This window comes from Ictidomys tridecemlineatus, chromosome 5, assembly GCF_052094955.1.
Source record: "Ictidomys tridecemlineatus isolate mIctTri1 chromosome 5, mIctTri1.hap1, whole genome shotgun sequence".
Classification (NCBI taxonomy): domain Eukaryota; kingdom Metazoa; phylum Chordata; class Mammalia; order Rodentia; family Sciuridae; genus Ictidomys; species Ictidomys tridecemlineatus.
Genome location: NC_135481.1, coordinates 149804727 through 149826837, shown reverse-complemented (window position 1 = coordinate 149826837; position 22111 = coordinate 149804727). Strand labels below are relative to the sequence as shown.

The following is a 22111-nucleotide window of genomic DNA, read 5'->3' as shown; positions in this document are numbered from 1 at the left end:
TAAACACTGTACTATTAAACAACTATTGCCAAGGAAATTTAATTTGGGATTCACTAAATTAAATGTTTCTACTAAGTATACCTACTAAAACAAGGGAATCCTAGTAACTTTTTTCTCCTTTAAGAGAATTTGGGCTGGGGATATGGCCCAGTGGTAGAGCACTTGCTTAGACTGCTGGAGGCCCTGGGTTCCATCCCAGCACTAATAATAATAATAATAATACATATTAATAATTTGAAAGCACACCTTTTCCTACTATTTTATGTAGCACACGCTAATTTGTACTTGCCGCAATGAACTCACAATGGTAAGCAGGGACTAAACTTTTTTTGTTGTTGTTGTATCAGGGATTGAACCCAGGGGTGCTTAACCCCTGAGCCACACCCCCAGCGATTTTTTATATTTTATGTACAGATAGGGTCTCACTGAGTTGCTTAAGGCCTTGCTAAATTGTTGAAGCTGCCCTTGAACTTGCAATCTACCTGCCTCAGCCTCCTAGGCCACTAGACTTACAGAAATGTGCCACTGAGCTGGCCAAAACATCTTTTGAAAGAAAATAACTATATAAACAGATGTCTCTGATGTTATAAAGTATCCTTATAAAAGAGAACTGGAGAAGCCTTAGACATTATCTTCTTCAAAGGTTCTCAGCAGATGCTCCCTGGACCACCTGTGTGAGGACCAGCAGGAGGTATTAGGGGTGCATTAACTTACAGGCTCCCCGCCCCCCAGCTCTGCCCCTTCCTTCAGGCCCAGTGAATTCTTAGAAGGCAGAGCCTAGACAGCTATAGTTTTAACAGGCACTTATTTCATTCTTGTGTTAACTAAATTTTGAAAACCCTTATTATCCTTTCTCTTCCATTTTCATATGCAGAAATTCTAACCCAGTTTGTCCAAGATCAGAATGGCAGATATGGGCAAACTTAATCCAATGATCAAATACCACACTACTTCTCTGTAATAAAACATTTGCTAAATATTAAATTGCAGAAAAGCAGAATGAACGCTATTTATTTATTAATTTAGTGGGTACTGACGATTGAACCCAAGGCCTTATGCATGCTCTACTACTGAGCTACACCCCAGGGACAGAATGGACATTTTAAGTTCGATAACTATCTTCTAATAATATCTTAGACCTTTCTCATTCTTTCTTTTATCCCACAAATCTGCCTTGAATGGCTTGTACTGCATCAGCCTTCACTATAATGCATCAGGAGGTGGGGGCTAAGTGTGCAACTGAGCAAAGAAGAGGTGTGTACCAGGAGGTACAATTACAGTTGCCTGCAATGAACACCACAAGAGTTAATCAGTTAACTGAAGGAGTCAGAGAGCTGTAAGTAGCAGTCCTCACCTCAGGTTCAGGTTCAGATGATGAATACAGATGTCACAGAGGACAGGCTACTTCTGGTAGGAGGGCTGGGCTTGTAGCAGCAATGGGCAGCAGAGAAAGCACACCTTACTACTCTCATTCACTACCCAGTGAAAATGGTACAGGCTGCAGCTTGAAAGGTACTACTTTGTGCCTAAGTGTTCGACATGAATGGGAAAGGAGAGGTAAAAGAAAACAGGGTCCTCGTTCTAGGCATGACATCTCCAACTCTGCTTTTCCTCACCCCTACCCTCCCTGTTCAGTTCTGCTGTCCACCTGGATCCTATCTTCTTCCCGCCACTTGTGAGAAAATCCCCACACTCACCAACACGTTCTCCTTTCCCACATGGGAACCAAGGTTCAGAGGAGATTGGCAGCCTTCCTGAGGTCAGAAAGTGAGAGGCAGCTTCCAGGCTAGGGCCTGGATACCCAGTGCGCAAGCCGGTGTTCCTCCACTACAAAGCTTCTCTGGTAAGGGGACTGGCTGAGATAGCATCTAGGACAGGAAGGGGAAACCCAAAGCAGCACTTCAGAGGGCTGTGGGAGGGGCCTCAGGCTGTGAAGTTATTTTCCCTGGCCCTGTGTCCCTTTCCTATGCACCACGGGTAAAATTCCTCCAGGCCAGTACAGCTGTCAGATAACTGCTCAGTGTTTGCAAGCTTTAAGAAACAAACAAACTGATCAACAATCAGCTTTTCTTTTCTGCCATGGTTCAGTAAGTTTAAAAAGGAAGCAGGAGAAAGGAAAGAGAACTGACCTAGAATTGTCAACCTTTGATGTTGGCATCCAAGAATATTTTTAAAAAGAAGCATTTTAGGCAAACTAGGAAAACCACTATTTCAATGAAGAACCATTCTTTGAATAGAATAAATTCAGATTATAAAAACACATGAAGTTTTACATATTTTTAAAAAATAACTTTGCCTTGTACTAATAAAAATGGCATCATGTGGCCCCAGCTGTGGTACTTATAAGCTACTGCAGGCTAAGACCTATAAGCCACAGCTTGAAGATTAGAAAAAACAAAAAAGAGAGAGAGAGAGAGAGAGAGAGAAAGGGAGTGTGAGAAGAGAAGGGAAAAGAGAATAAACACTCAGAGGTTCTCAAGACTTGGAAACAGGCGTAAAGTTCCACTGGATTTGAAAACCCTTCATCATGTGTAATCCTGGCTGTGCCTGTTCTTGAGCTAACATAACCAAACTGGAGAAGGAGCCAATTTAAAAATACCATAAATAAATGTAAACATCTGCAGCACAGGAAAATCATGTCATGCTAAACATGTTGTTTATGGTGCTATAGAACCGTCTGCAAAACTTAGTATTTCCTTTGTTTTATTTTTACTTTCGTTTATTCATTTACAGTGCTGGGGATTGGACCCAGAACCTTGCACTTGCTAGGCAAGTGCTGTACCAGTAAACTACGTCCCCAGTCCTTAGTATTTCCTTTAAAAGCATATCATGCCATTATCACTACTAGTTATTAAATTTTTCTTTTATAATTTTAAGTTTTGAAAAATTCCCTAAAAATTTTTCAGGATTCAGGTCAATGTTAAAAAAACATGAGACAAGGGCTGGGGATGTGGCTCAAGCGGTAGCGCGCTCGCCTGGCATGTGTGCGGCCCGGGTTCGATCCTTAGCACCACATACAAACAAAGATGTTGTGTCCACTGAAAACTAACAAATAAATATTAAAATTTAAAAAAAAAAAACAAAAAAAAAACATGAGACAAAAAAACAAGATAATTTTAAAAAGGATGACAACAAATATTTTATTTATGAATGGTATGTTTCTAGAAATCATGGGAAAACCATTAGATTTGACTTAAAAGTAGTGAATTCAAGATACACAAATTCTAAATACCAAGTCTCACCAATCTAGCAACATGCTGAGAAAAAATAGATTAAAAACACAAAATATAAAACAACTAAAAATAACCATAATAAAGGCTGGGGTTGTGGCTCAGCAGTAGAGCACTTGTCTAGAACATGGGAGGCCTGGGTTCAATTCTCAGCACCACGTAAAAATCAATAAATAAAATAAAGGTATTGTGTCCAACTACAACTAAAAAATAAATATTTAAAAATAAAAAAATTAAAAATAAATAAATAAATAAATAAAGGTACTGTGTCCAACTACAACTAAAAAAAAAATTTAAAAAATAAGTATAATAAAAAAAAATAACTTTGCCTTGTACTACTAGGATTCTCTCACAAGGCAGTAGTCTGTGTGACCTATTTAAAGAAAACTGAAAAATTTTAAAAATTTTGTGATAAATATAAAAAAACAAAATATGAGTAGATGCATAGACCATGTCGTGTGTTTGGTTGTAAAGACTAAGAAATTTTAAAAGGACATTTCTTTTCTTCAAAATAATTTGCAGATTCAACATAAAATTTCCAAAGTTCATCTGAAAGAACAAACAGGCAATAACGACAACAAAAAAATTTTTTCAGAAGAGTACTAAAGACTTTACATCATTTAAGCAATATGGCACAGGTAGAAAGATAAGCAGAAGGATGGGTCAGAGTAGATAACCCAGAAATAAAACCTATACATTATAAGAAAATACCACAAATCAATCAAATAAAGAGGATGGTGTCAACTAAGTAGAAATTCTGATTATTTTTCTTTTTAAATCAGAGCTGTCTCACCTAAGTACATATACTAAAATAAATTCTACATGAATTTAAGACTTGAATAAAATTTTTGTTAAGACAAGTAACAAATTCATCTAGAAATTATAAACTACTATTTTTATTTTGATTATAAAAATAAATTTATGGGCAAATATTAAACTGGAAAAAATACTTGTAGTAAAAATGTTAATCCAAGAGCAAATAGCTTTCTAGTAAATAGCTATAGCTCAGTAAACTAAGACAAACTTTTGGGAAGACAACTTGGCAATATATGTAACTGGACCCTTAAATATATCTGTATCAATGACCCACGGATTCCACTTGTGGAAATAATCCCATATAATAAATACTCTGCACAAACGTGTTTATCAGAGTTGAAAAAGTAATCTAAAAGTGCATTAAAGAACATTTAAGTAAACTATGTAGAATTTTTAAATGAAGTTTTAAAAAGTGTGTGTAATAATGCTTAAAAACATTTGTAATTTTTAATTTTTTTATACTGAGGATTAAACCCAGGGGGCCTCTACGACTAAGCTACATTCCCAATTGTTTTTATTTTGAGACTTGATCTCTCTTAAGTTGCTGAAGCTAAACTTGAACTTGTGTTTCTCCTGCCTCACCCTCCCAAGTTGCTGGAATTATAGGCTTGTACCACCACATCTGGCATATACAGAACTATATATGTGACTGGATATACATATGTTTCCGCCCCCATATATACATACACAAACATATGAATACACCACTGTTTAATGCTATCGATTTTTTTTTAATAGGGCATAAGACCCCAAATCAGTAATATAGTATTAACACTCATTTTATAGTGTAATATTACAATTCCCAGAGCATCTTAATATTTTTTTCAACAAAATAAAGTCATAAGAGAAACAGTTATGAATTAAGTGTATATTAAAAAGTCTCATATTTAAAACATTGCAGGGCAATATTTTAAATGCAAATAATGTAGTTTCCTAAGCTGGGTGAGCACAGCACAGACATTCTGGATAAAAGCACTTCAACATTTCTACCTTCCACATACACCCTAACACTGCATTTTCTCTCTACATAATTCCCTGACAGTGTCCACAGAACCCAGGGGAACTTTCAGGGCTTTTCTCTCTGGTCATTAGAATGACAACAGCACGTGGCCTCACACCCTGACAGAAGTATGAGAGGAATGCGGGATGCAATGGCATGCGGTCAGCAGGACTGTGGAGTGGGGCAAAAAGCTCTCGGAGTACAATAGACAGCACAAAAACCAGAGAGGAGGCGGGATGTGGACTGGATCTAATCTGATGCTTTACTCTTAAAATGCCCAGAGGCCAAACTCCAGCTCCTCAAGAATAGAGGTGGCAGATCTCTTTAGTTAGGTAACCAAGCCTGGGAAGATAAAGAAGACAGGCCTCAAAGTAAACCAAACCCATAGCACATATGCATATTGCTTGTGTCAAATACAAGACAATCTTTGGGTGACTGTCATTTAAAGTGTTTGTAATAATGCAGAGAATCTGTTATAATGGTTTTGTCATCGGTAAGCTAAATGATGTATTGGAAATTTATTGTTTGTAAATAATACTGCTATGTTCAAGTTCACTTGATTACTGTACTTGTAAGTTTAATAGATTTGGTTTGAGATATATTTTTTTTCCTATTATGATTATAAGCTTGCCTCCCAGACATCTTAAATGCTTAAAAATAAAATATATTAAACCTATAAATGTAGTTTAAAATGCTTAAGGAAAATTCAATCAATTAAAGTGAATCCAATGCTCAGTCTTATTTTACACAAAAATAATTAGAACCATTAAGGGAATAACAAGTTTTCTAAACTAGAAAAGGAAATGAGCAGAATGTTCTTAAACACCATTAACAGCAGTTCTTTGGAAGGGTGGCATCCCCTCTTGGACATCACTGTCTACCATTTAGCCACTTCCACAGCCAGAGAAAGATGTAAACTGGGCTCCACTCTACAGCCACACCCATAGAAAACAGATGTGGCTGGCAAGGCAGGCCCCAGCCTCTCTGCAGCCCTCTCTCCCATTTAGAGATGGCACTTCCTCATCCCATCCTCCAGAAGAGATCCGGTGCTACAAGGCATTCCCAGTCACAGTTGTCCCTAAGGTATCATGGAAAAACGGTTACTGATTTGGTACTTTTTCCCATGTACCACACAGCAAAACAATTTTAATCTCTTCCATTAGATACCTACTTTCTCCTGCTCAGACATTCTCTTTCCTGCCAGTGTCACCATCTCTCTTTTCTTCTCTCCCTCAGATCCAGTTTGGACCCTCAGTGTCATGCCCTCTTCAGCAGAACAAAAGGTCCACAGTAGGCCAGAGTGACCATCCACCCTGAGTCTACCATGTCAAAGGTAAAAGCCCAACAAAACTGGGCTGGGGTGGGGAGGAATAGGTCTCACTGCCAGGAAAATGAGATTTAAAATAAAATGACTGTCATAAGCCACTTGAATTCAAGAGAGAAATAAAGAGAGAAAGGCCATCAGAAGGGGACAGAAGCAGAGGTGCTTCAGTACTTTGCTTTTAATTCTTCTTGCAATAAGTATGATCTTTAAACAAGGCTGGAGATGGCAAGGGCCTTCAAAACAACTACAAGGCCCACATGAATTTCTCCCACTGCAATGGCACCATTGTTAGAATGGTTTTCTAAGGAAGAAAAACGGACAGCTGTCAGGAAATGGAAGCCAGGGAATGTTTTCTCAGTTTTCAGAAAAGAGCAAAGAATAAGATTCTGGAAACTACAAACTTGGCAAATATGGCATCAATCCCTAACAAAATTCTAGGGCAGACTGTTAGACAAATGTTCAGTTGTGAAAGGAATAATATACATATAGTATGTTCAATACAAAATGTGTTGGAAAATGATTAAGCACTCCTTAGTCCTTCTTGGAGGGGCTGGTATGACAGTAAATCTGTATAAAATTGCTATAGGAGGAAAGATAATCCTGTATCACTATTCCCTCATCTACCGTCAAAAGAACAGAATCAATCCCTAGAAAGTCAAATCCTCAGAGGAATACAAAAGCTAATAACAAGTAGCAGCCCTGCCAGGGAAATGTCTCCTTGTTCTAGAGACCTCCACTGAAGCCTCACTTGAAAGCCCAGTTCAAGGTGTATCCTGCACAGAGGTACCAAGGGGAATGAGGGAGCCTCAGCACCCAGTCAAAGCTCTCCTCCACACCAGGTGCATTGGTCAAGATGGGTATCATCCTAAAGGCATACTGTTTCCCAAGGTGCTTCTTGTGGCACTGTGCACACGAGAATCACAGAGTTCAAATCCCACTTCCTCCACCCACCACACCCCAAATCCTCTCTGGCCTGCAGTTGGCCTTCCAGATTGACAGGACTAAATGTCAACAGGTAGGAAAAGCCTAGAATATAATGTCTGGTGTTATTTTAGGAAAAGCCCCAGAAGGAGTAACCAGATTTATGTAGTCCACTCAACTCAAATTCTGAATTCTTTTATTCTCTCTCTCTCTCTGTGTGTGTGTGTGTGTGTGTGTGTGTGTGTGTGTGTGTTTGCTAGGAATAAAACCTAGAACCTTGCACATGGTTGGCAAGCTTTCTACCACAGATCTATATCCCCAGTCCTAAAATCAGAAACTCTTGACTTAGATTCTCTTGGGTCATCATCTTTTCTTGACAGAAAAAAGGTAAAATATCAAACACTGAATAAAAAGAATTGTCTGAACAATATTTCGTGTTTCTATTCTTCCCATCTTGTAGCATGTACTGTAAAAACCAAAGCTGCCACAGCCACAGGTTTACACTTACTTGTTCCCTGGCAAAGAAGGTGCTGACCAGTGATCAAGTCCGCCCTTTGCTGCCCCATCCATATTCTTGTTTTAACCAGATACTTTGAGTGAACATTTATGTAACAGGAAGATATTTGCTGGGACTGGAGTTGTAGCTTAGTGGTTGAGTGCTTGCCTCATATATGTGTGAGGCACTGGATTCAATTCTCAGCACCACATATAAATAAGCAAATAAAATAAAGGCCCTTCAACAACTAACTAACTAACGATATATATATATATAAAGATATTTGCAAAAAAGTAGAAAAAATCCATCCATGATATCTTATTTTTACTGGTTATTTCATTAACTATGTGTCTGGGGACAAATAAAGAGAAATGAAGTCACTTAAGGGAGATGCATTGCAGGATGTGCACCATTACATATACCTGAGAGGCAATTATTAGAAAATATTCAAATTTTGTAAAAGTATATGCATAAAAGAATGTGAACATGAGTGTCTTAGTCTGTTTAGGCAGCTATATCAAGATACCTAACCTGGATGAGCTCTGGGCAGCCAAGCCCCACAGCTCTGCCAAGCCCAGAGCCCAGCTATGGTAGTTGGTCCCTGCAGCTCTCCCAGGCTAGAATCGCACACTGTAGCTCTACTGGTCTCAGGTGACAGGGAAACCCTAGTAGGGACTCTGTAGTGGCCTGCCTTTGTGGCAGCCTCTCTTTGCTGAGGTCCCCGACCCAAGGTCCTGGCTGCTTCATCCACAGACATCTAGGCAGAGGGGGCAGCATTCCTGAAGCCTGAGGCCTGTAGAGATGGCACTGCCTGAATGCCACCAAGGTTTACCACTCTGACTTCTGGAGGGGTGGCTAGTGCACATGTGGGCCTACTGAGGTTGAACTGGGATGGTCAAAAGACCTGCCCTGGAATGCGGGGAGCAGAGCCTTGAGGCAGTACCACCAAGAACTCCTGGTATTCTCTCCTGAACACGGTTCTCAACACAAACATACTGAGAATTTTCCAAATATTTAAAGTCTACTTCCCTTTGAATTAAAAATTCTATCTTTAAATCATTGCTCTCTTCTCACATTTTACTATACACATTTAAGAGAAGTCAAGCTGCACCTTCAACACTTTGCTGAGAAATTTGCTTTGCTGAATCGATCATTGCTCACAAACAAAACACCACGACAAACATAATTCAGCCAAGTTCTTTGCCACTTTATAATAAAAATCACCTTTTCTCTGGTTTCCAAAAACATGTTCTTCTTTTTCCTACAAGACCTCGTAGTCCAGATTTCATCCTGATCTTGACCACGTGGGTGTTCTCTAAGACAGAGACTTTTCTTCCCTTTTGAAGCCCTCACCATCCTTGACCTTTACATACATTAACAGTAATGTGGGCCTTTTCTAGTTTGTACCTCAAAACGTCTTTTGACGGCTACCCATTACCCAACTCCAAAGTAGTTTCTACTGTTTTAGGTACAGTTATGTACCAAGTAATGATGTTTCAGTCAATGATGGACCACAGGATTATAATGCAGCTGAAAAATCCCTATTGCCTAGTGATGTTGCAGCTGTTGTAACATCATAACAAGGCTTTACTCAAGAGTTTGTGGTGATTCTGGCAACAAACCTACAGTGCTGTCAGTCACATGAAAGTATAAACATATAATTATATACAGAACACAGTTCCTGATAAGAAACAATGGTGCTATATTGGTTTATGTATTTACTATGCCATATTTTTGCCTATTTTAGAATGTACTCTTATTCTATTGATATAAAAAGTTTACTGGAAAACTGTACAGAAGCAGCCTCCTACATCTTGTGTTTACTGTGTCTCTTGATTGCATCAGGAAGCCATTTCAAATGATTGACTTACCATCTAAGATTGTGTAAGTGCACTCTGTAATGTTCGCGCAATGTTGCCTAAGCACACGTTTCTCAGATATATCCCCTTGTTGTGTGACACATGGGGCATACAGCAGTGACTTCACTTCTGGTACTAATTTCTTAGTCCATTCAGACTGTATAACAAAATACCACAGACTAGGTAGTTTATAAGCAACAGAAATTTACCCCTCCTAGTTCTGGAGGCGGAGAAGTCTAAGATCAAGGTCCTGGCAGATTTGGTATCTGGTAAGGGCCAACTTTCTCACAGATGATGCCTCTTGTTCTGTGCTTACATGGCAAAGGAGGTAAGAAAGCTCTCTGGGGCCTCTTTTATAATGGCACTAATCTCATCCATGAGGGCTCTGCCTGTATGCCCCAGTTACCTCCCAAAAGACCCTACCTTCTAATACTATCACTTCAGGGGTCAAGATGTGAATTTTGGGGACATAAACATTCAAGCCATAGCAATATAAAACATTTATATAGAACTCCTTCAAATGCTTTTTTAAAAAATATTTTAAGTTACAGATGGACATAATATCTTTATTTCATTTATTTATTCATTACGTGGTGCCAAAGATCGAACCTAGTGCCTCACATGTGCTAGGTAAGCGCTCTGCCACTGAGTTACAACTCCAGCCCCTTTCCGATGTTTTTTGAAAGCAACAATTTAACTTTAATCCACAGTTATATTTCATATTTATATTTCAGAATGTTTTAAATAAAACCTATTAGAGGGGCTGGGGATGTGGCTCAAGTGGTAGCGCGCTCGCCTGGTATGTGTGCGGCCCGGGTTCGATCCTCAGCACCACATACCAACAAAGATGTTGTGTCCGTAGAGAACTAAAAAATAAATATTAAAAAATTCTCTCTCTCTCTCTCTCTCCTCTCTCACTCTCTTAAAAAAAAAAACCTATTAGATAAAAGAAATACAGTATGTTTGTTACCTAATGCTAAATACAATCTTAATTGGAAGAATTATTCCCATCTCAAATTCACTTTGGAGTGAGAAAACAATGGATTGATATGTTCATTAAATATATGAAAACGGGTAGGTACTAGATCATAGATAATGAAATTAAAATGTAATGAATTTTTGGCTCATCGGTAGGGTTTTAGCTGGAATAGTTGGCTGAAATGAAGTACAAAAAGATGAAGTAAGGACGAGATCAATTTTAGAATTGGTCTCTGTGAAGGGAACATGGTGCATTATTGGTACTATAATGATCATCTGAATGGGTCTCTTTGAATTAGTAGCCATGAAAAAACAAAGCCAGTTTCATGAAAGTGAGTCTTGAAGAAAGGCGTCCCCAAAGCCATAATCTTCCCAAACACTGGCTAAAGCACACAGCCATGTGCATAAGGACCTGACTCTCTCTTCTATTTTTAACTACATATGACAGCAAAGTCCCAAATCCTTATTTTATGTCTTGTACTTAAATTACCCCTTTCCTCTCGAAATTTAAGGTCATTCTCTTTTTTCCATTCTCAATTATTAAGAAGAGTCACCATTCTCCCTCCATCAGAATGACCAGTTATTCTCTAATTTAAGTTCCATTGTTTCCTCGCTGTTGTCTCTGGGAACTTTTGTCAGTATTCCTCACCCTGCCACCATGAGGGCAGCTCCTGGCACAGGTGACAGTGAGAGGGGCCCCGGGGGGCGGGAGGTTTCCTGACACAGGGTCCAGGCCTCACCATCTGTATGACTGCAGGCAATCTGTGGAAGTCCTCAACCTTTTCTTGAGTAAAATGGAAACAGTCATGTCTACACCGCCACAGTTTTGCTGTAAGGTTTAAAGCCACTCTGCATTTGAAGTTCAATAATCACAATGAGGATATCAGTTTTATTTTGTCCCTCCTAATCAAGGTATTCATCTCTAAGGAAGAATCATACAAAGATCCAACAACCTCCATTAAAAAACAAAACAAAACAAAACAAAAAAAAGAAACACGAAATCATTATCTGATAACAGAAAGTTCCGATAAGTTGATTCATTTATTCAAGAAATATGTTTTAACTACTCTGTGCCAAACACTTGTTGGTACTGAGGATACAGCAATGAGAAGACAAAATTCCCAGTTCTTCTGGAGCTTCCATTCTAATAAAACACAGTCAGTAAAATAAATCCAACTTGAGTGGGATGGGAGGCCTGGCAGTTCTGAGCACAGGAATGACAGCATAGCTAACCTTTTGACAGGGTCCTTTCGACTCTCTGAAGTGTGTGTTAGGAAAGGACTGTGAACACAGATGCTCCTAAGAAGCTACTGCAACAATCCAGGTCAAGACGATGACAAATTAGATAAGGGTACACCACGTAGGTGATAAGCAGTCACAAATTGGGTCTACACTACAGTGTGCCGGAAGCTGAGTGGACTAGAAACTGGCTGAGCACGAGGGAAGAGTCAAGGAAGAGCCCAGGTTTTCTGGCCTGAGCAACTTACTAGCTGTGTAACCTGCACATGACCTAATTTCTGGTTCTGGGAACTAGCTGGGTGTTGAATGTATATAAAGCACACAGCCCAATGCCTGGCACAGTGGGCCCTCCAGTAATGCTCAACTACAAATCATAAACTCTGTGAATTGTCTACTGTGTGCCCAGCTCTTAGTCTATTAGGTCCAGAAATACAAGCATGTGGAAGAGGTGTAATCCAGCCTCCTGGAGTGGGGATCGAGTGGGAGAGAGAAATATTTCTGTATGGTACAGGGTCGAACAAGGGCCACATGAATGTGCAGAAGAGTTAGAAGTCAGGGGGGAAGGGTGTGAGTCATCACATGGTCGGGATCTAGGAGGGCTGCTTACAGGAGGTGGCAGAGTTGCCTTGTTGGGAGGAAAACCCCTGAGAACTCTCATAGCTGTGAAAAGACTGTAGAAAATGTTCAGGGAGCACTTGTCTGACACTGAATTATGGTGGTTTATTATTTTTTAAGACAATGATACTGTCTGTGTCTCCTCTATGCACCACATTCTGAGACGCAGGCACCATATCCTGAGGATCACAATGTGTACTCGGTTTCTTGTAAATGTTTCTCAAAACATAGTTGTTATTTGGTTTGACTGTTCTTGCTTTCACAATTATAATTTGGTTCAGTCAACTCTAGTCAGCAATGTAACATCACATTATACATCTCCAAAGCAAAATCCTGCAAAAGTACAGTTGCCTGAGGGTGGAAGGGAGGGGTCCCAATCCACACCCCTTGGGCTTTATCTTTCCATAGATTCCAAGGAACACAGAAGCCTTTGGTGAATTCTGCCATGATCCACAGCAGTGAGCAAGTGTCACTTCTAATAACATTACTCAGTTGGTGATACGTTTGCATGGTGGTCAATCATGATCCAGATCTTTTCATACTGTCCATATACTTAGTATCTGCCTATAAATCTACAGTTAATTTCATTTTCTTAGTAAGATGAAATAAAAGGACTACAACATCTAATACAGAAACATAAGCCATGAATTTCTGGATTCATGGCATCAACCCTGAAAACAATTCAATTTCTATGAGTTGGAAGGTAGGAGGGAAATTCAGATATGAAATGAAATTGGTGACAATGTCACATTTGGTTTTTATAATTTGAGTCATGGAGATCTTGGAAAATTTATTATGTGAAAAAAATAGAAAATGAGAAACAGTAATAGTTCATGGAGAAACACAGTTATTATGGGGGGGGCGGGGCCACAGGTACCTGGGATTAAACTCAGGAATACTTAGTCACTGAGCCACACTCCAGCCCTTTTTTTTATATTTTTATTTGAGACAGGGTCTCAGTAAATTGCTGAGGCTGGCCTCAAACTTGCAATTCTGCCTCAACCTCCCAAATTGCTGGGATTACAGGTGTGAACCACCACATCCAGCAGAAACAAAATTCTTAATTCTTTTCCACTGAAAGAAATGCAATTAATTTTTTTCACTGTATTCTTTTCTTTTGATGCTTTTTTGAACATTACAGATTCAACTGCTTGAGAAAACACAAGTACACTTGGTGCCATTAGTTTGTATTCTGTTCTAACTATGGTGCTGATGGAGAAAAAAATCATTAGCAAACTAAAGGTAAAATAAACTCAGTGTGGACCTCAGTCAATGGTCAGGCTGTATTTTATTTTATTATTCTTTTCTTTTTTGGTACCAGGGGTTAAACCCAGAGGGGCTTAACCACTGAGCCATAACCCCAGTCCTTTTTAATTTTTTTTAAAAGAATATTTTTTTTAAAGAGAGAGTGAGAGAGGGAGAGAATTTTAATATTTATTATTTATAACCTCACGCGTGCCAGGCGAGCGTGCTACCGCTTGAGCCACATCCCCAGCCCAATTTTTTTTTATTTTAAGTCACAGTCTAGCTGAGTTACTTAGAGCCTCACTAAGTTGCTGAGGCTGTCTCTGAACTTGTGTGCGATCCTACTGCCTTAGCCTCCCAAGGCACTGGGTTTACAGATGTGCACCACTGTGCCCAGCTCATGCTGCATTTTTTTTTAAATATAATTTTTAGTTGTAGATGACATGATAAAGGTATCATTTATTTTATGTGGTGCTGAGGATCAAGCCCAGTGCCTCACACATGCTAGGCAAGCACTCTGCCACTGAGCTACAGCCCCAGCCCCTCATGCTGCATTTTAAAAGGAAATTTTCTATTAAGTCACAACACTCAGTCCTCATCCCATTTACAAACATCTTTAATAACTAATCAGGAATGAGAAATTATTTTTTCTTTCTTTCTTTCTTTTTCTTTTTTTTTTTTTTTTTTGCCATAAATGAGTTCTGTTAGGACAGAATTCCTTTTCTTAATAAATTGCACTAAGGTATCATTTGCCTGGCCCTGAAGGGATTAGTTTGACCCAAAGGAAACAGATAAGAACTACAGAAAGTAGAAACCAACAATTTAGCAAGTCAACATCTCAGTTGTCATATGCCATGAACTTCTAAAGGAAAAAACAATTGTCAACCACATTTAAGGAGATGCAGGCCAGGTTTTGACCTATGTGGTTACAGGCAAGCCTGGCCCCTGTAAACAAAGCCCACCAGCCAGGCCTCTTCAGGCTCCTTTCTCACTCTTCTGCCAGCTCTATCGACTTAGTGGCTTTTGGCTCAGAGAAGGTGGAGCCTGAATGAAGCAAAGTTTTCCAAATAGCCTACGTATCATCTTTTTCCAAGCTCTATATGAAATTCTAGATGAAAATTTTCCAAAGGCACAAACCATGCATGCCACAAATTTATTCAATTTTCCTATATGGTAAAATGTACTTACAATATTACGCAATATTTATCTAGAAAGGTCTTCTTGTTGCTTGGTAAATCAGCAGGTCAAAATTAAAACCTTAACTCATGAAGAAATTAGCAAATATTTAATATTTTAATACATTTTCTATTTTTCCAAGTGTCAAAATATTTTTTAAAAAATCAGAAAACTTTCCTTCACATTTTTCAAGATAGTTGTGCTTCCTTTTTCAGAAATTAAGGCAGAACTGCCAATGAAAAGCAGCAATCTATGTAGATCAAAGCAGTGAGAAATTCCTTTACGGCATGGTAATTTAAAAATCCAAATAAAATGTATTTACAGTAGAAAACCTGAAGACAAAATACCATACTCATACAAAACAAGCAACAGAGTTGGGAAATAGAAGTGCCCAGGGGCAGCCCCATTATCAATTCTTTGACCTCTTGGAGCTAGATATGAGGCCTAAAAATAACACAAGCTGATTTCACAAGAGCAGAACTCAACCAGGCTTTAGGGCCTGAAGTCCTGGATCAGTGAATGTGTTTGGATAAAGGAGAGAAAGTAGGGGCACAGTCGTAGAAAAGGAGGTGAGGGGAGGCCTACTGGCCACAATTAGGGCTCTGAATTTTGTTCTAAATGTTCAGAAGCCACTAGAAGATGATCAGCAGAAAAATGTCAGAATCACATTTACACATTAAAAGAATTACTCAGCAGTATTGTAAAGTAAGACCAAGTAGAGGCAGGGAAAGCAACTTCTGGCAGCAGATGACTTAGACCATGCAGGTGGTGAGAAAGATCAGATATGTGATATGGTTATAGGAGAAAGCCAACAGGAGTTGCTCATCAGTCACATGCAAGATGCAAGAGGAAGCCAAAGTCAAATTTCTACCTCTTTTCACTATAAATAAACTGCAGATTCCATAAATTAGGAAGAACCATTCAAATGAAAAATAGGTATGGGCTATAAACAATTTTTAAAAAGCAAGAAACATTTGCAAATGATAACAAAAGATTTCAACATCTCTAGTAATGACAGAAATGCAAATTGAGAAAAAAAAAACAGGAAGCTTTCCCCCATGTGATTAGAAAACAAATTTAAAAATAATTATAGTGGGCTGAATAGTATCCTTCAAATTCTTGTCCACCTAGAACTTCAGGATGTCCTTATTTGCACACAGGGTCTTTGTAGATATAATTACAGTAGCCACCTCTCTCCTTCACCTGTGGTTTTGCTTTCTTCGGTTTCAGTTACTGGCTATTTTATTCAGCTTTTTCATTACTATAACCAAAAGACCTGACAAGAATAATTAGAGGAGGAGAAGTTTATTTGGGGGCTTAGTCCATAGAAGGCCAATTCCATTGTTCTGGGCCCAAAATAAAGTGGAACATCATGGCGGAAGGGTGTGGAGGAAGAAAGCAGCTGAGGACAGAGCAACAAATAAGCAGAAATGGACAGGGGAGCGTTCTGCTCACCAGAGACAATATAAACCTCAAAGGCACATCCCCAGTGACCCAACTCTTCTAGTCACACCCGACCTGCCTAAGGTTACCACCCAGTTAATCCCAACCAGTGGATTAATAATACTGATTAGTTCAAGACTCTTAAAACCTAATTATTTCACCTCTAAACTTTCTTGAATTGTCTCACACATGAGTTTGGGGTGGTGGTGGGGAAGGGACACTTCATATCTAAACTATAACACAAGCAGCCAACAGTGATCAGGAAATATTAAATAGAAAATTCTAGAAATAAACTAGTCATAATCTTAAACTGAATACTATTCTGAGTAGTGTGCTGAAATCCTGAGCTATCATGTTCTATCTTACCAGGACATGAAAATCATCCCTTTGTCCAGCATATCCACCATATATATCCTATCTATCTGATAGTCATTAGTAACCATCTAGATTATCACATCAATCGTCATAGGCTCTTGGTGTTTGTGTTCAAGTAACCCTTATTGTACTTAATAATGGCCCCAAAGTGCTGAGTAGCAATGCTGATCATTTCAATATGCCAAAGAAGCTGTAAAGTGCTTCCTTTAAGTGAAAATTCTCAATAAAGAAAAAAGAACTGAATACTGAGGTTGCTAAGATCTATAATAAACAATCTTCTGTTCATGAAATTGTGAAAAAAGAATAAAAAGAAATTCATAGTTTTGCTGTTGCATCTCAAACAGCTTAAAATTATGGCCACAGAGTCATTAAGACAGAGGGTCTGGTACTATCCTCAGTGTCAGGCACCCACAAGGAGTCTTAGAATATGTTCCCTGTGGACTAGTCCGCAAAGAGTGGACTAGTAATTAAGATGAGGTCACACTGGATTAGAATGCACTCTAAACCCAATGACTGGTGTCTTATAAGAGGAGAGGACCTACAGAGATAGACAGGGAAGAAGAACGATGCAAAGATTGACATGCTGCAACTATGAGCTAAGAAACTCCAAGAATGACCAGCAGAGACAGTGAAGGATTCTTCCCTAGACCCTTGACTTCTGGCTTCCAAAACTGTGAAACGAATAACATTTGTGGTTCTTCATAACAGCAGCCTTAGAAAACAAATACAATAATAGGCAGTGTTACCAAGAGTGTGGGAAGTAGCCATCACTCTCATGCTTGTTGGAAGAACCATAAATTAGTAGCTTAGCCTTTGGGAAAGATGATCAGGTGATGCTGACCACAATTTAATTGACCAGATCTCTGACTCAACAATTACAATCTTAGGGGTTTATTCTAAGAAAATAAGAAATATGTACAAAGACTAAAAGGAAGAATAAAAAATTTAAAATTAGTCATATAAACTATATTTGGTATGAATTTATAATCAAGTACTATGTAGTTATTAAAAATGATCTTTGATTAAAGGATAGGTTGGCAGTTTCTTTCAAAACAAAACATACTCCTTAGCACAGGTCCAATCATTGCACTCTTTAGTATTTACAATAATGAGTTGAAAACATGTGAACACCAAAACCTGGACATGCATGTTTAGAGTCGCTTTATTCATAACTGCCAAATTTGGAAACAACCAAGATATCCTCCAACAGTGAAAGAATAGACAAACTGTAATACAATTTACTCACCACAGTTTAGAATATTATTCAGCAATCAAAAAATGAGCTATCAGCCACAAAAAGGCATATTACTAAATGAAGTGTCTATGTAGATAGGATACATGTTATATGATTCCAACTGTATGACATTCTGGAAAAGATAAAAACACTAAGACAGTGAAAAATGACAAGGGTTTGGGGGAGCTAGAGCACAGAGGATTTTTAGGGCAGAGAAACTACTCTATATGATACTCTATTGGCCATTGTACATTTGTCCAAACCCACAGAATGTACACCAAAGCAAAACCTAATGTAAGCCATGAACTTTGGATGATAATGATATGTCAATGTGGATTTGTCCATTGTCAAAACTGTACCACTTTGGTGCAAATGCTGGTAATGGGGGAGTCTGTGCCTATATGGGGGCAGAAGGTATATGTATTTTATGTTTGATTTTGCTGTGAACCTAAATCTGTTCTAAAAATATTATGGTTTGGATCTAGAATGTCCTCCATGTATAAACTCACATGGTGAAGGCTGTTCCCCAAATGTGGGAGTTTTCAGAGGTGGGGCACTTGGGAAGTGATTGGATCTGAAGGCTCTGATATCATTGATGGATTAATCCCATTGAGGGATTCATAATTTGAATGTACCATTGGTAGATAGTGGAAAATATAGGAGATGAGACCTTGTAGAAGGGAGTAGGTCCTTGGGGGTATGCCCTTGGGGACAATATCTTGCCCTTGGCTCCTTCCGCCACCGCCATTTGTCTTCTATCTCTGCTTTCCAGATGTCAGAAAATGAACAGCTTTCCTCTGTCATACCCTTCCACCATCCTGTTCTGCCTCACCACAAGTAGGAAACAATAAAGCCAAACTAAATCTTTCCTCCTTTTTTTTTATGTCAGATATTTGTTATTGTGATGAAAAGCTAAATAGCATAACAAAATTCATTAACTTAAAATAAAAATTTCCAAGGAAAAATTATCTTGAAAAAATATTTGATATATAATATTCAAGATATATGAGTACAAAAATACATGGCATGATTCTAATGTTCTTTTTAAAAGTATATGTTATACAAATATATTTAGATATCATGAGATAAAAGCACAGAAAATAGAAAATGCTAACACTGAATGCTGGGATTACATGCAACTTTTATGTTTTCCTTTGTGATTTCTTGTATTCTCCAGAATCTCTATGATAAACATGTATAATTTTGTGATCAGGAACACACAGCTAATGTAATTTAAAATGCAAAATAATATAAATGCAAAAGTCTGAAAACCCTAAGAATATTAATGTGAGAAATAACAAATCCCTTCAACTGAGCTCCCGATGTGGTCTGTGTTGTTTTAACCCACCCATCACATTCATGTTCATGACCTTTGTAACCTACATTCCTCCCAAGCTTCCCCCGGGTTCCCTCAACCTCCTCTTTTATCAGGCAACCTGCTTACTCATGCAGGGATGCTGAAATTCATCTCATATGAACACCCTCCCTTTCCCCTGCTTGCATAACAAAAGTTTCCCAGAATTTTTACCCACCAGTTCCTTCATTCCTCTTGTGATTTGCTGATAAAAAAAAAAAAGAGAGAGACAGAGAGAGAGAGAGAGAGAGAGAGAGAGAGAGAGAGAGAGAGAGAGCTGAAAACAAAGTGTTCTTGAAAACTAAAAATATGGGAGCAGAAGGGGGTAAAACCAATATAAATTTGGACGATAAAGTTGAGAAATTATCTCATCAAGCAGAGAAAAAAGACAAAGAGGGAAGAAATGGGAGATAAAAAGGGAAAGAAATCAGGTGCCCATCACAACGAATTTAAGAAGAGCTGCTTCTTAACAGAAGTACAGAGAAGGTCCCACAAACTTCCAAAGACAGGGAGGAACAGAAGCATATATAAAAGACAGAGGATAGGGACACCTCTGAAACTACTGACAACCTTGGAAACAAAAAGACAATTAGTGATGCCACAATATTAGGAGAAACCAATTTCCAATCTAAATTCTAAAGCCAACCATGCTATCAACCGTTCCAGTAGCTTAAAGATGTTCTCAGACATCAATGTACCTCCCTTGATGCCACAACAGCCACTGTTAATGGCCAGCCCTCAGCCTCTCCCATTCTTTCTTGACAACAAGTCCCAGTTTTATTCAGATACTAAGCCATCATCTGTTTTGAAGGAGGCAGGGTACCAGCCCCAACAGGGTTGCTACAGTTTGGAACTGGAATGTCCCCCAAATCTCATGTGCTGAAAGCATGGTCCCCATTACAGCAAGGTTCGGAGGTGGTGTGGCTTTTAGGCAACGATTGGATCCTGGAGACTCTGACCTCATCAGTGGAATATTCATGGATTGATCCAGTGATGGCTGAACGGACAACAGGTGGGACCTAGTTGAAGGAGGCAGGTCACTGGGGGCCTGCCCTGGTAGGGTTTCTTTTCTCCCTAGCCACTTTGCCCCCACCCTCCTTTTCTCTCTCTGCTTCCAGCTGTCATGATCTGAGTAGCTTCCCTCCATGCCCATCGCCATGATGTTTCTACCTTGGAGCCAGCTGACTATGGACTAGAATCCTCTGAAACCATGAGCCAAAATAAACTTTTCTCCTCTAAGTTGGACTTGTCAGGTATTTTAGTCACAGTGATGAAAAATTAACGGAAAAAAGGGTGAATCCTTGGCAGAAGCCAGTTACAGTAAGTCCATTCCCTTGGCCTGAGATGTAAAGGAAAGATGGTTAGGAGGGTTTAAGAAAAGGATCTCTTGGCTTTTAAAAAGAGGCTCAGCAGGCAAAATGGTTCCTTTTTACTTACAGATATTGTCTTCAATAGGACACCTTCAACATGAGGGTCACCTTGCAGGTATCCCATGAGGCCAAATCCTTACATTTAAGGCTCAAAGAGGTGATAGCTGGGAAAAACCTGAGTCCATGAAGATATCACCAAGCCTACACGACTATAGCCACTCTCATTCCAGACCTATCAGATATAATAATAAATGTCCTTTCTGTTTAGGTTACTTATATTTGGCTATTACCTGAATATGATGCATATCCTTCTTGGAAAGCTAATGGACCCAAGAAATAGAAAAGGTTAAGGGAACTCCTGCAATAACTGTGAGGGTCACCTGAAGAAAATAGCTGTGCAAAAGCCCAGGAAGCATCCACACTGGAGCCTGACTACAATGAGGCTTCAGGATGGCACCCAGGAAAGACAACAGACTTTAAAAGTGTGTAGCTATGAAAAATATCACGCAGGAGGCTTCTGCAATCTTCTTAAAGAGTTTAAGAAGACATAATAACAGATAAAGAATTTAAGAAGGCATAATAATGGGTACACAGACCACATAATAGCATAATAGCAGGTAAATACAAAACTAAGCAAATGAAAAAATGAGGTCATTTTTTAAAAAATGAGGCTAATTTTGAAAAAGTATTTAACAATGATTATTCAAGATACTCTAGAAAAATTAAAATCTGCACAAGAAAGGAAAAGCACACTACTTGGCTCAGCAATGAATAGCACTTACACAGTCACAATAATATTAACAGGAAAATCTCAAGAAACCCTCTTTTCTGCATCCTCTGGCAAAAGCAAAGCCAGAGGATGGGAAGAAGAATTGGGGAAGAAAAGGAAAAGGGAGGGAGAGCCCCAGGTAAGAGCAATGCCCTCTCATCTTCCATAAGAGGAAATCAGCGGTAATATTAAGGTAGAAAAACCAAGAGATCACAATAGCACCTCATTTCGTACTATGGAAGTCAATTCCAAGGAAAAAGTTGAAGGTTGAAGAAACATAAATCCTGTCATACTGACTGATCTATTAAACTATATGAATACATTCCCGGGGTATAATAAAGCATCTGAGTGGACTTTGTTCCAGGTTTCTGGCATGAAGCTTCTAAAACCCTTGTTATTTCCTGAGTGATAAGAGCGTCTTTGTTATGCTAATGAGCAGCTCCTGTCCCTACCTAGAATCAGGATGAAGACTGGTCACCAGAAAGAGCAACTATATATGATTACAGGATTGGGATTTACAGCTGACTGACCTTCAGGGAGCAGAGTGGGGCTGGAGATGGAGTTCAATCATATGGCCAGTGATTCTGCTCTAATGATTCTGCTCTAATAAAGGCCCAATATAAACTTCAGCTATGAAAGCATAGTAGAACTTTCTGGTTGGTGAACT

General features: G+C 38.9%; 1 protein-coding gene across 9 annotated transcripts in view; it reads right to left on the bottom strand.

Moving 5' to 3' along the window:
- Positions 1-22111, bottom strand: part of Tjp1 (tight junction protein 1) — a 331764-nt gene that overhangs the window by 145907 nt on the left and 163746 nt on the right. Inside the window, exon 1 of one of the 9 annotated variants that reach the window (XM_078051283.1) lies at positions 1698-1845. The exons of the other annotated variants lie outside the window; for them this stretch is intronic. The gene's annotated coding sequence lies outside the window, so the exon portion shown is untranslated. Of the gene's footprint in view, positions 1-1697; positions 1846-22111 lie in introns of those variants that run through there. 9 annotated transcript variants of the gene reach the window in all.